The following is a 15,636-nucleotide window of genomic DNA, read 5'->3' on the forward strand; positions in this document are numbered from 1 at the left end:
TTTTATATCTCTTTTCTTTTACACTGAAAATCTTAGTTCCTAATATAATTAATACGTTTACTTATTTGCCTTATTCTACAAAAATAAAGTAGTTTCAAAATTACAATACTAAGATTACTTCTGACAATAAACCTACTAAATGAATTTAAAATTTCTTTGCAGTTGTTTCTCTCCTTAGAACACATTCCTCTTTAGTCAGAATACTATGTTTAAAATTGTTTGGGGCCGGGCGCAGTGGCTCACGCCTGTAATCCTAGCACTTCGGGAGGCCGAGGTGGGCAGATCACTTGAGGTCAGGAGTTTAAGACCAGCCTGGCCAATGTGGTGAAACCCCGTCTGTACTAAAAATATAAAAATTAGCCAGGCATGGTTGTGCGTGCCTGTAGTCCCAGCTACTCAGGAGGCTGAGGCAGGACAATTGCTTGAAACCAGGAGGCAGGGGTTGCAGTGAGCTGAGATCACGCCACTGCACTCCAGCCTAGGCGACAGAGCAAGACTCCATCTCAAAAAAAAAAAAAAATAGAAAGAAAAGAAAAGAAAAAAGTTGTTTGAAATAATTATTTCCTTCATGGGGTAATATTTCTGGTTTAACATAGAGTTAAGTTCATTTATTTCTGTTTGTATTCATCTTAAGGGTTTGCTTTTTTACCTCTTATATTAATTTTATTTTCAAATATTTAAAACATTTACATAGCTCAGAAGTTAGAATTAGCCTATAATCCTAGCACTTTGGGAGGCGGAGATGGGTAGATCACTTGAGGTCAGGAGTTTGAGACCAACCTGGCCAACACGGTGAAACCCCATCTCTACTAAAAATAGAAAAATTAGCCAGAAATGGTGGCCCACGCCTGTAATCCTAGCTATTCTGGAGGCTGGGAATCACTTAAACCCAGGAGGGAGACGTTGCAGTGAACTGAGATAGGGCCACTGCACTCCAACGTGGGCTATAGAGCAAGACTCTGTCTCAAAAAGAAAAAAAGGTAGAATTATATGAAACGTGCACTCAGAAAAGTTTTCCTTCATCTTTATCTTCTCCACTCTACTCATCAGAATCCCATCCCCACTGAATATGCAATTATTTTCCTTCGTTTCTATTTTGCAAACTAAGCAAATATATGAATATTATTATTTGTATTTGTTTCTTACACGAAAGATAACCATATACACCCTGCTTTGCGTCTTGCTTTTTCATTTAACAGTGCATCCCAGAGATCACTGTACAAGTACGTGTTCATAGAGACTTTCCTCATTCTTTTATCAGCCTGCCTACTACTCAGTATGCAAATGAACCACAATATATTCAACCAGTCCCCCATTGAGGGGCATTTGAGTTGCTTGCCATCTTTTGCTTTTACAAATAATGCCACGATGAATAACCATGCACTTATTGGTGGAGTTATATCTTCAGGGTAGATTCCTGGAATGAGATAGTTGGGTCAAGGGTAATTGTATATGCCTTTTGGTTAGACATTGCCAAATTCTCCATTTTGCATTCAAACCAGTAATGTGTGTGACAGCAGATACACAGAGTGAATGTCAGGCTTTTGGATTCTTACCAATTTGGTGCATGAGAAATGGTAGTTCAATGACGTTTTAATATGCATTTCTCTAATTGTGGGACTGAACAGAGTTTTGAGTGTTGAAGAGCCACGTGCCTTTCTTTTTGCTATGAAATGTCTGCTCATGTCTTTTACTCATTTTTTTCTTAGGTTTTTGCTCTCTTTTTCTTCTCTGTTTCCAAGAGCTCTTTATATGTGAACCCTTTGTCTGTGATACAGATTGCAAACGTTTCCCGGCAGTGTGCCAATTGTCTTTGACTTTGTTTTTGGTGTGTTCTGTATCAGGGTTTATCTTTGGAAAAGGAGGAAGGCAAGAGGCAAAAGCTGCTAGAGCTTCCTTAGCAGGATTTCAGGCCAAGAAAACAACCCGAATCACGTGTGTAAACATCCAGGAATCTGGAGACAGGGGCCATGGAGACTGTTGTGAGCCATGATGGCCACAACCCTCCTCCTCCCGCTGAGCTCATGGGATCCAGCAGACAAGGTGAGCAGTCCTCAGACAGAGACCACGGGTCAGGTCCCTTGATGGGCTGGGTTTGTACAGAGGCTGTGAAATTCCTCCTGAGCTCAGCAGGCTGTGGCATTTGACTCTGGGAGAGCAGAGCATTCCAGACCCCACCCAGAACAGGGCATGAGGTAAGCCAGTAATGGGAGGAGAAGGGCAGGACCTGGGGTCAGTCCTGAGTGGGACCCTTGCTGACTCACTCCAGGCCATGGGGCCTTCCCACACCTGTAAAGAAAGGGAAACACCAGAGATCCCAATTCTAGTACTAGAGGGAAGTTAGAGCTCCCAGCTGCCTCGGTGGACTCTGCGTGTGTGCAAAACATGAAAACTAATATTAGAACTGCTAATAAATGTTGATATATATATATTGGCACTTATAGTTTATACTTTGAACTATATGGAATTTCTGTTTTATGAGGCAAAAATGGTTAAATATTAGCAATTTCATATGGCTCCATCCAAAACGTACCAGGAGTGTTCTAAGTGCTTTCTATGTATCATCCCATTGTATTCTCACAACAACCTTACAAGATAGATGCTTATCTGAGGAAACTGAGGCTCAGAGAAATGAGGCTCACCTTCAGCCTCCTCTCTCTTCTTGTCTGTCTGGCAATTTCTCCCAGACCAGAGCTCACTTACTGCCAGATATCAACAAGAACCAGGAGGACGGGCATGAGGGCTCAAGTCTGTAATCCCAGCACTTTGGGAGGCTGAGCCCTGGAGTTCAAGATCAGCCTGAGAACATGGCAAGACCCCACCTCTACAGAAAACACAAAAAATGAGCCAGGTATGGTGGCGTGCACCTGTAGTCCCAGCTACTTGGGAAGTTGAGCTGGGAGGATGGCTTAAGCCCAGGAGGTAGAGGCTGCAGTGAGCCAAGATTTTGCCACTGCACTCCAACAGGGGAGACAGAACGAGACTCAGTCTCAAAAACACAAAAACAAAAACAAAAAATAAAAAAAAGCAAAAATGAAGAGCTCTAGATAACTTTGTTAAGAAGAGAAAGGGAAATTGATATGCACTGAGTGGGTACTCTACCTAATGCTTTATATAAAATATCCTTTTTAGTCCTTGTTATGGACTGAATGCTTATGTCCCCCAAAATTCATAGGCTGAAATCCTAACCCCTAGTGTGATGACATTAGGAGGTGGGGCCTTTGGGAGGTGATGAGGTCATGAGATTGGAGCCCTCACAAGTGGGATTAGTGCCCTTGTAAGGAAGAGACAGGATAGAAATGATTTCTCTCTTGTTCATGTGAAGATACAAAGGGGAGACCACCATCTGCAAACCAGAAAGAAAGCCTTCACCAGACACTGGATCTGCCAGCATCTTGATCTTGGACTTCCAGCCTCCAGAACTGTGAGAAGTAAATGTTTGTTGTTAAGTTGCCCAGTCTGTGGTATTCTGTAATAACAGACTGAACAGTCCTCATAAGAACACTGCCAGTCAGGCGTGGTGGCTCACACCCGTAATTCTGGCACTTTGAGAGGCCAAGGTGGGCAGATTGCTTGTGCAACAGAGTTCAAGACCTGCCTGGACAACATGGTGAAATCCCATCTCTACAAAAAACACAAAAATTAGTTGGGCGTGGTGGCACACACCTGTAGTCCCAGCTACTTGGGAGGCTCAGGTGGGAGGATTACTTAAGCCTGGGAGATTGAAGCTGCAGTGAGCCAAGATTGAGTCACTGTACTCCAGTCTGAGGGACAGAGTGAGACCCTGACAAAACAAAAACAAAAACAAAAACGCTGCCAAATTAGTGTCAATAGCTCCACTTTAGAGATGAGAAAATAAATGCTCAGAGTTTAAAGAACTTGCCTGAGGTCACTCAGCAAGAAATGGAAGAGCCAAGATGCAAACTCAAGTTCGTCTGTCTCCAAAAGCTGGGTTCCTCCAAGATTCTGTACACACTCCGTCCAGTGACACTGCCATGGCTCACAGATCCTCTTTGGGAACTGTCTTCAGAACCAAAAAACTAGTCTCAACAGTATGAGTTGTCCTTTACTGATGAGCCCTTTGCCTTCTCCCCTTCCTTCTGGAAGCAGCAGTGTGGCTGTTAAACAGGGAGACTTGGGTGTCAGATCAATTGGGTTTGAATCTGCTTCCCTGCTGTGTGATCTTGGACAAGTTACTTAACCTTGCTATGCCTCAGTTTCCTCATATGTAAAATGTGGACAAGGGGAGTTTATTGTATCTCCCTTGAAAGGCTGTAATGATAAAGCAAGATAATTAATCCACTTAGAGCACTTAGCACCATGCCTAGTATATAAAGGGTGCTCAGTAAGCATTGGCAATTGTGATCCTCTCCAGGCAAGCCCTGGCTGATTTACTGTGCCCTCCATGTGAGGTGAGGGTCCACTCCTCTCTGCTCCCCCAGCATCTCAGGACGCCTGCCATGCGCTTACCTCCTGGGCATTGGCATCACCTGCCTGCTGCTTTATACCCGGCATGAGCCATGTTCTTGCACTCTCAAGGCCTGGGGTCACTCTCACAGCAGATGAGCCAGCGGTCGCTTGGAGGGGATCATTGTCAAGCCCAGCTGGTCATTGGCCTGGCTGACCTGCTGATCACCCCTAGCAGACTGAACACTGTCAGGATATTCTCATCTCCAAGCAGCAAGAACAAAGTTGGCTCATAGGCAAAGAATGAATTAGCTATTTTTAATTTTAAAACATCAACCATCTCCACTGAGAAAACTCAAAATAGTTTGGAGTAGGGATGGGTAGGGATTGGTTCCTCGAATAGCGGTGGCCTCACTGGATCTACGAGTATCCAGCCTCCCGAGGGAGCAAGCTCATTTGCATGGATAAATTCTGATCTGTGGTTTTCAAGTCAGTGCTTCTTTGTGTTCCCTACAGTGCCCTGCACACAGTAGGAGCTCAATAAATAGGTGTTTATTTTTTGAAGTATTCCAGAGCCCCTGAATTCACAAACAGAAACCAGAACCTGCATCTCCTCCGTGGCAGGCCAGGCCTCGGTCCATCTGGGCAGACAGATGACCATTCACCGACCTGACCCTCTGGGAATACTGTCCTGGCTCCAGGTGGGGCTGCTGAAAGGGGGCCATACTCTCATCTGAGCAGGACCATAGACACTTCACAATGAGGATTTTTTTCTCAACTGCCTCACTTGACCTGTGGGTCTAACAGGCAGTGGGCAAAGCCCAGGAAAGGCCTGTGACAAATGGCCTTCCACCAGCCCACGACCTACTCTACTCTCTTGGACTTCCCAAGACCTTGAAAAAACCAAGAAGGCTGCAACCTTTCCCTCTTTCCAGCTGCGTGGGGAACGAGTGTCCCCAAGAAGTTGGAGGGCTTCTTCCTGTGGCCACAACATCTGGGCCATCACCCTTCTCTCCCTCTCCCTCTATCACTGCAAGGGGTCATGCAGAGTCAGTTATCTTAAATTGTAACAGAAGTACTGTCTGACCAAAGCGAGGATTTCTGGAGAGCCCGAGAGAGCACAGTAAACCTTCCCCCTGAATCATGGCTCCGTCTCTGCAAAATGGGGTGCTTGGGAAGGGAAGGTCACTGACCCAGAACCTTGTGGTTTATTGAGCCAGCTGTGGGTGGCTAGTGGAGAAGGTGAGGCATAATGGAGCAGAATGGGGATGGATGGGGATTATGAGCCTGTTTTGAGGAGAAGGGAAGGTCTAACAGGAGAGTCTGGGATCTCCTGAGAGATCCAGACCAACTGGTCTCATCTCTTGCTTTCGGCACCTTGCCCCAAACTTCTAGAATTTTTGTAAAGCCATTTAATAGAGACAGCACAGGACCCAGCACCATGATTCCACCAAAAGTCTACATCATAGTCAAGGGTTTAGGTTGTGGGGACAGAGAGGCCTGTATTCAAATTCCCATTGGACAGGTCAGGAACTCTTCCGAGGAACGCATCTGTAAAAAGGCAGGTAACACTATGTCCTTTCTTGTAGGGTTGGGATAAGGGAAGCTCAGGACCTCGCACAGTGAGTACTGAGCAAGTATTGGCTACCATGATTATCAAGTGCAAAAGCAGAAGGGTGCACAGGCAGCAATCCTACGAGTTATCCTCTTTGGCTGGAGCCACAGGTGTGAAACATCATGAAAACTGAAAAGATAGACTGGAGATCATGCTCTGGAGGGCTGTGGGATGTTTATACTTAATTCAGTGGTCATGGGGAGCCATTGAAGGTTTGTGACCAAGGGAGAAATGTGAACTGAGACAGAATCAGGGAACAAGATGAGAATGGAGTTTGTGGACAGAGAATTCAGCCTGCGGTCTTGTCACCCATGTCCTTGTGTTCAGATCACCCCAACACTAATGTCATCCCCCCTCCACCCTCCAACCCCAGCCTACTCAGCAAACAGCTTCAGCCTTGCCCTTGAGAATCACAGTTTTCTTCTTTCCTGCCCTCTGATGGGAATGTGAAATCTTGCTTGAATTTGCTGAGTTAAAATAACAGGACTTAGTGAGAAATAGCAGGTCTGCACTGGTTTCTAAGCAGGCCCCGGTTTGATTTAATGCTGATTTAGTGTGAGTGCCATTTTCACATGTGTTTCTTCTTACTTTACTAGGATTTCAATTTTTTTTTTCCTCTGCGGTGCTCTTTGCCAATCTCTGATAAGAGGATCCTTGGCAAATCCAGACACGAGTCTGGCAGTCTGTTGGCGTACCTGTTATGTTTGAATCTGTAGGGAGAGATGTGCCAAAAGCAATGTCACTCTGGAGCTGGGCCATGGTGTATGTAAGGGTAGGGACTGGTCTGCCTTGCTCTCTGATGGACTCCCCACACTTGGAAATGTGCCTGGCATGCAGCAGGCGCTCAGTAAATGGATGCTAGTGGAGAAACTGTGGAAGGATGGATTTGCCCACCATTGTAAGCCTGTGAAAGTCTAAGAAACACCACACAGGGCTGGGGACCACCCCCTCAGGAGTGCCTGGATGTCATCTGCCCTGCTCTGGAATGTGGCACAGGACTCCTTGTGGTGAAAGGGGAGGTGGTGGGGGATGGTTAATGAGCAGGTATTGGAGGGAGGAACAGGTAGGAAGGTGTGGTTGGCCGATCTAATATCCACCCGGAATAAAACCCCTGGCATCTACAGCCTCCGTCTGAAAATAAGTCTGGCCGGCATGCCCAGCGGTGGCCCAGATGGGGCATGACATCAAAACAGCACACGGGAAGGGGCGAGGCTCCCACGGCCACCTCAGCCCCACCCGGGCACCCTGGCATGCCCCTCACGCTTCCCCCGGCACCCACTGCAGAGTGACCATGACAAAGGCAACACCTTTACTGCCTTCTCAGGTGGCGGACGCCTGTGACCCTCAGCTCCAGAAACCCATCGGAGGGGGCCAAACAGTCGGGGTCTAGGCCTGGCCTTCCATGCCCAAGCAGAGCCCAAGGCAGGGCCCCAAGCCCTGGGCACAGCGTGCCCCTCCCGCGGTCCAGGGGTCCGCGGCGGGCAGCACATACCTTCTCGGCATGGTCAGGACACGCGGCCCCACGCGCGGGCCACACGGGACACCGGGGAGGTCTGAACCCAGGGCACGCATCCGAGGCAGCCGCACAAGCGCGGGCTTTGTGCGCGGGCAACGGCAGGACTGCGAGCCCCCGCGCCCCTCCTGGCCCAGATCCCAGCCCCTGCCCAGCAGATTCCTGCGGGCCGTATCTTGGCAGCGCGGCAGCCCCTGACCCGGCCCTCGCTTTCCCCTCTCTCTCCAGGAGAAGAGCCCCAGATGGAAGAGAAGTGCCTGGACCTCCGAAGGACGCAAATCACCCACTGAATCAGCAGATAGTGGCAGAATAGACACAAACTTGCTTTTTGGGAAGACAAACACAGGGGCCCACTTTGCTGCTCCCCGCCCACCACTGAAGGGGCGGAATGTGCTTCTAATACAGGGGGTGAAGGTCCTCCCCAAGGGCCCCAGCGCCCAGTCTCCCTATGGCCCCCGGGAGTGAGGGGCCTGCACAGCTGGAGACACCTGTGCTTCTCCTCCTCTCTGAGCTGTGCCTGTCTTGCTATAGCAGGGAGCCTGTGTGCTGAGCTCACTGCAGGGACAAGCTGATAGGAACCTGAGGAGAGTCTCTGGGGTTCTCACCCTAAGATCTCAGTCCCAAGCCACCCAGTGCTCCCAAGACCCATGGCCACAACAGACCAGACCCCCTGCCTCTCTCCCAGGACCTGGCCGGGGCTTTGCCAGAAGACTGATCCTGCTGGAGTCGATTTGATCTTGGGAAGGGAGCTATTGGACTGTCCTCTGGCCATCCTCAGGCTCTGCTGCAGAATGTCCACACAAAGGCATGACCTTTCAGGAGGGCAACTTAGAAACACCCGGCAAGGTCTTTAAAATGGTTCTTCCTTCTGATGAGTTATTTCAAGGAATTTATCCTAAGAAAGGAATTGTAAAAATGCACGAAGCATTACAGATAATAACAAAGCAATTGGAACAAGTTCATGGCCACCGATAGACTATGACATAGACATTGCAAATAACAGATATGGGAAAAATTGTCATAATAAATCATTAAGTGGAAAAAATGTAAGATAAAAACTGTATGGGGCCGGGCGCAGTGGCTCACACCTGTAATCCCAGCACTTTGGGAGGCTGAGGTGGGCGGATCACTTGATGTCAGGAGTTTGAGACCAGCCTGACCAACATGGTGAAATCCCGTCCCTACTAAAAATACAAAAATTAGCTGGGCATGGTGGCATGGGCCTGTAATCCCAGCTACGCAGGAGACTGAAGCAGGAGAATCACTTGAACCTGGGAGCCAGAGGTTGCAGTGAGCTGAGATCATACCACTGCACTCTAGCCTGGGCAACAAAGTTAGACTCCATCTCAAAAAAAAAAAAAAAAAAAAAAAAAAAAAAAAATGCGTATTTTCAGTTTCGGAGCTTTAATAGATCTTAAGGAAGCCGGTATTCTGAGTAAGAAGAAGCTGAGAACTAAACTAAACAGCAACAGGGATTTCCCATGCCTAATAATAAATGCCACAGGGTTTTCTTGATGATCAAATGAAATAATGCTAGCTAGCTAATATCAGAACTGCTAATAGTTAAATGTTGATATATATTGGCACTTACAGAGTTTATAATTTGAACTGTATGGAATTTGTTTTATGAGGCAAAAATTGTCAAATATTAGCAATTTCATATGGCTCCATTATTTCATCTGCTTAAGATGCAGAGGGACATTTAAAAAAAGCTATATCAAGACAATGGAAGGCAGGAAAGAAAGTAAAAGAGGAAGAGGAAAAGCAAGATAAAGAAAGCCTATCATAAGATGGCAAAAACAATAATGACATCAGTAATGAATCCAAATATTAAAAGTCTAAACACAATACCTGAAATGTTTGCCAGACTTGGTTTAAAAAATATGTGCATAAAGCAAAAAGTGATAGAATTGTAAGAAATTTATAAATTCACATCCATAGTGTGTGATAGTTATAAGAGAAATAGTCAAAACAAGAAAGAGAAACATTAAAAATAAAAGACCGGAAAAGATATACCTAGAAATATTAACCTCTCGCCCCCCAAAAAGCTGCTGTATCTGTATTAAACTTGAAGATAAAAAGCATTATTGCAAATATGAAGAAGTACCTAATTATAAAAGGAGTGGCTCACTAGGAAGCTATAAGAATTATAAGTTTGTAGGCATACAATAAATCTGGTATCCAAATTTATAAAACAAAAAGCAATAGAGTTACAAGAAGAATTTCTAAATCCTCAATCATGATGGAAGATTTTTATTAGACTTCTCTCAGTAATTGATATATTAAGCAGACAAAAATTTAGTAAGGACATAGACTATTTGAAGAATACAATTACGCTTAATCTATGGACATATATAGAACTATGTACCCAACACATAGAGAAATACTTTTCAAGAACACATAAAACATTTACTAAAACTTATTATGTACTAGGCATAAAGAAAATCATAACAAAAGCCATAATCAGTATCATATAAACCCTGTATTTGAAAACAGGGCAATTAAAATAGACATCAAGAACAGAGAGATAACTAAATATAATGCCATACATTTTGAAACACTTTTAAAACAAACTTCTAGATAATTCATGAGTTAAAGAAAAAATCAGAAGTTGGAAAATATTTAAAACTGGATGACAGCAAAAATCCTGTGTATCAAAACTTATGGCATGGGTGCCTTTTCCCTTCTCTTCATTCCCGATCCATTCAGTGCTAAGCTATTGGATGGACAGAGCAAGGTAACTGATACATACCCACTCGGAGGGGTGGCCTGGAACCAGCACCACATCCTCAGAGGAGGGAGAAGCACGTCCATGCAGCGGGGGTGGCTCAGCATGGGGAGTCAGAGCCTGAGCTGGGGGAGAGGGCAGCTGTGCAAGGAAGCAGCCCAGTGTGTGGTGTAGAAGCCCAAATGTGGTGAGGATGGCATTCATATACGGGGCGTACCTGACAGGAGGTGTCACTCTGGGTGAAGAGGACACCCATGAACACCACACCAATACAATTCCAATCCAACACCCAGGGTTCATTCACGTATCTCCCTTTCCATATGTGGACTTCCCTTCTCCAACAGCGAGAAGCCTGGCTCTCCTTGTCCTTAGTCTACAGATGCATTCCATTCATTCCCCCTTGTCAATACTGCTCACCACTGTTACTGCCTCTCCTCCAAAAGAGACAGACACCTTTCTTACTCTAGTTAGACTCTGGCACTCCATCCGAAATATTCTGCACTTTACATTGAACTTTTCTATAAGTTGGAGACTGTATTTAAAAATTCATTTAAAAACAAAGTGAAACTTACAGGATGCTGCTAAATCAGTAAAGGTACATTTATAGCCTTAAATGCTTATATTAGAAAAGAAGACTGAAAATTAGTCAGCAAAGTACCCAAGACATTTGAGAAAGAAAAACAGAGTAAACTTAATGAAAGTGGAAGGAAGGAAATAATAAAGATAAGTGCTGGCAACTACATAAGGTCATGTAAACGCCTCCACATTTCTGGAGAGACTGAAACTTGATATAACTAATTTGGAAAACAATTTTCCTCACCTAGTAAAGTTTAAAATGCACACCTATTGGGAGGCTGAGGCAGGCAGATCACCTGAGGTCAGGAGTTCAAGACCAGCCTGGCCAACATGGTGAAACCTCATCTCTACTAAAAATACAAAAAATTAGCCAGGCGTAGTGGCGCACACCTGTAATCCCAGCTACTTGGGAGGCTGAGGCAGGAGAATCGCTTGAACCCAGGAGGCAGAGGTTGCAGTGAGCTGAGGTGGCACCATTGCACTCCAGCCTGGGCAACAAGAGCAAAACTCCATCTCAAAAATAAATAAATAAAATAAAATGCACACCCATGACCCAACAATTCTACCCTCAGAAACTTCTGCATATGCCCCAAGAGACAGTTGAAGAATGCTGTTAGCAGCATTGTTATAGTAGCCAAAAAAAATCAAATCAAATAAAAACAAATGAAATGTCTATTGATAGAATGGATAAATAAATCATGATCTATTCATACGATGGAATACTCTGGGTTAGTAAAAATGATTAACCACAGCTACACTCATGACCACAAATGAATTTCAAAATCATGATGAGCTAGTGATACAAGAATGCACATTGCTAAAAATATTAAAGAAATATAAGATAAAGTATTTATGACCTTGGGGATGGGAAGAATGTCTTTAAAAAGACATGCAAAGTATAATGGGAAAGACTGATAAAACTGACAATATTAAAATTAAAACATCCTGCATGATAAGCTACTATAAACAAAAGAGAAAGGCAAGCCACAGGCTGGAAGAAGATAGTTGCAACGCATTTAACTGATGATGGATTAGTCTCCAGAATTCATAAAAGAATTATTAAACATCAGTAAAAAGACAAGCTCAAGAGTAAAAAATGGGCAAAGGGTGTGTGAAAGGAAAATAAATCTCTCTCTATATATATATTTTTTATTATACTTTAAGTTCTAGGCTACATGTGCACAACGTGCAGGTTTGTTACATATGTATCCATGTGCCATGTTGGTGTGCTGCACCCATTACCTCATCATTTACATTAAGTATATCTCCTAATGCTATCCCTCCCCCCAGAAAATAAATCTTGAGACCCCAAAATCGCTAAGCTAAAGGGAAAAGTCCAGCTGGGAAGTGCTTAGGGCAAACTTGCCTCCCATTCTTTTCAAAGTCATCCTTCTGCTCACTGAGATAAATGTATATCTGATTGCTTCCTTTGGAAAGGTTAATCAGAAACTCAAAAGAATGCAACTATTTTTCTCCTATCTACCTATGACCCAGAAGCCCCCTCCCCGCTTGGAGTTGTCCTGACTTTTCAGACGTAACAAATCTTACATATATTGATTGTAAGACTGCTCATCTTACATATATTGATTGATGGCTCAGGTCTCCCTAAAATGTATAAAACCAAGCTGTGCCCTGACCACCTTGGGCACATGTCGTCAGGACCTCCTGAAGCTCAGGGCACGTCCTTAACCTTGACAAAAGAAACTTTCTAAATTGACTGAGACCTGTCTTGGATATTTTGGGTTAACAGGTATGAAGATGCAATTTACAGAAAAGGAAAGTGGAATGGCTAGCAAATTCACTGGAGATGGGAAAATGCAAATACAATCTCTGGTGCTTACACCCTAGGTTCCCACCCCAGGTTTTCAACACCAAGCTCATGACCCTGCCACTGTCACCACTCACTCTGTCCACCCATCTTCAGGCCCATTGGCTGCTGACCACACCCCAGTGCTCAGCCTGACCTTTCTACTGCTCCTCTAGGTGCCAGTGCTCACCTGTCTCTTAAAGAATGGTGCACTCTGCTAGAGCTGTTCCAGTTCCCAGGAGGAGACACATACAGCCCCTTCTTTCCTAAGTCACATATATACTTCCAGGGTAGCCAGGCTCAGTCAGTTTCAAGTCAAAGGAAAGTCCTGTGGTTAATAAGATGATGGTCCCTTTCAACCCTCAATCCTGTTGCTGAGTCAGTCTCACTATGGCTGAGTCCTCCTTTCCCCACTGTGGACTCTTTTCCAAGTTCTCAAATATCCATTTCCTTCGCCATTAAGTGTCTGTTGGCATCCCCCCCATTTCTGTATGTCTGAACCCCCAAGTATAAATACTATTTGAGATCATTTCCAAGAGGCTTTCCAGCCCTCATAAATGTCAATGAATGCCAAACATAATTCATGATTCTAAATTTTTTTCTGGGATAGGTAAAAATTGCTAATTTTTTTCATCAAGATAGAAAGTGAAAACAAAGAACTTTGGAAGAACCACGCTAGGATGACATGTCAGTCATGGCATCCTGCTGAGAGGCCTACTGCTTTAACTTGGCCATGGTACGCCTATAGCATGTCTGCCTCAACTCCATTATTCCTCAAGTAAGAAATTCAGGCGTAAGAATAAAACCAGTCAAGATATACATGCTTCTTTCTCATCTGGCTGTAAACAAAGCCATGCCTTGGGATTAGCGAAAACTGCCATGTCACGGAATCACAGCTTCTCATTTAAGCTCCCACCCATAGCAAGAATGCTCTCTAAAATTTTGCAGACCTGGTGACAGTGAACTCTATTTAAATCCCTCCAGAAAAAAAGGGGGTGTAAAGTCTAACAATACCAAGCATGGGTATCCCCAGCTCACATCGTGGGACACAGCCAACCACTGTTCTCCATCAATATCTGCTGAGTAATTTTTCATTTACTAAAATATTTATTAAAAGCTCTATTTGAATGTGGTCTTTGACCCATAAGCTTTATTTTGTGACTTGGAACATTTCTATATTTTTGCATGAAGGTTACATTTAGAAATCTAACCACCCTCAGAAAATAGTTTTTTGTGAATCTAAAAATTCTCAAGCTTGTTGTTTCAATGACTGGAAATGACATTTCTCTAGATGGTTTCTTTAAAAGCATACATAAATCAGCACCACTCACTGGCTACAAAAATACTGATGTAACTAACAGATTAAAAGTTATTTGCAGATTGTAGCATGCTAAATTTATCCTTAAGATCCACTCATGTCACCAAATATGGGTTTCTCAATAGTACTGAAAAATAAAGTTATTTTTAAATATAATGTAATCCAAATGTGGTCCCCTTGTCCCTCCTCATTCTTTCCTCTTTTCTATGTCCTCTTTAGCGGTGGCCAGATAATAAAATTTCTTCACATAGCTGCATTAATATTGCATCAAAATTGGAAAACAAAAGGAAAGTTTCCAAACAAATGTAAGCATTTTTGTGTCTTTCTTCCTTTCTTTCATTCTTTCTTTCTGTTATTGTTGTCCATTTGCAAATGTATTTGTTTGTTTATATACATTTTTGTGCCCCCTTATTTACTTTGTAGCAAATCCCCCCATCAACCCCCTCATCTCTGTGCTATGTGCAGCACCTTCCCTCTTGTCTCTCCATTGTCCCTTGTGGACAGGGATCACATCTTTGTCTCTGTAATTCCCTGGAGGGCACAGCAACTGGCACATTGCTGTGTGCTCTCAATACTATTCACTGAAATTCCAAGTCATCAAAGAGCAAAGAACACACCAAGTCTTCAGAATTGTGACTTACCATGCTATGCCTAGTTTGCATAATCAGAGAGATTCTATTATTTTTCTCCCTGATAAGAAAAATATTCAGGTTCAGAAAGCTTTCCTAGCCTGTCCCAGGTAACAGAGATGACAAGTGGCCCAGCGAGGATTCAAAGTTCCACTGAATCCAAACCCCAGACTCCTAACCAACCTGTATGACAAATCTCTTTTTGAATACAGAGGACTCTCTCTTTAATGATGCCCCTATTTCAAAGCTGGAGAGCTTCCACTGTTAGAAAAATGCCCAGTGTGGGTCGGGCGCGGTGGCTCACACCTATAGTCCTAGCACTTTGGGAGGCCAAGGCAGGCGGATCATTTGAGGTCAGGAGTTCGAGACCAGCCTGACCAACATGGTGAAACCCCCGTGTCTACTAAAAATACAAAAAATTAGCCAGGCATGGTGGTGCACGCCTGTAATCCCAGCTACTCGGGAGGCTGAGACACGAGAATGGTTTGAACCTGGGAAGCAGAAGTTACAGTGAACAGAGATCGCGCCATTGCACTCCAGCCTGGGCGACAGAGCAAGATTCTGTCAAGAAAAGAAAAGAAAAGAGCCCAGTGACAGGCTTTGAAGTCAGTGATCATGACTGCCCTGGTCTTCTCTACTCCAAGCTAGTCACCATCACCTTCCTCACACTTTCCCTCCTATAGCAAGGCCTCCAGTCTTCCCACCAGTATCAATCTCTTCCAAAGGCTTTTTTTTAGTCTGTGCACATATTGCTTCAAATATTGTGCCAACAGTTTGGCAATATGGCCCTCTGACTTGAAAATTAGAAGTCCCTCTTTTCTAAGAAAAGGCTATTTGTTCTTCAGCCACAGTAACAACTAAGCAGCACAAAGGATTTAAAACCTGACATGCTATCTTGTCTTCAGTCTCACTGAAATCCATGCTCCTGAATCAGCCAATCATAAATGGCACATGATTCCGAAAGGCAGCCAATCAAAGATAGCTGCATGCTTCTGCCATCCAATCAGCAATAGCTCCACTCTAATAACCACACCTCCTCAATT

This window comes from Pongo abelii, chromosome 16 (genome assembly GCF_028885655.2).
Source record: "Pongo abelii isolate AG06213 chromosome 16, NHGRI_mPonAbe1-v2.0_pri, whole genome shotgun sequence".
Classification (NCBI taxonomy): domain Eukaryota; kingdom Metazoa; phylum Chordata; class Mammalia; order Primates; family Hominidae; genus Pongo; species Pongo abelii.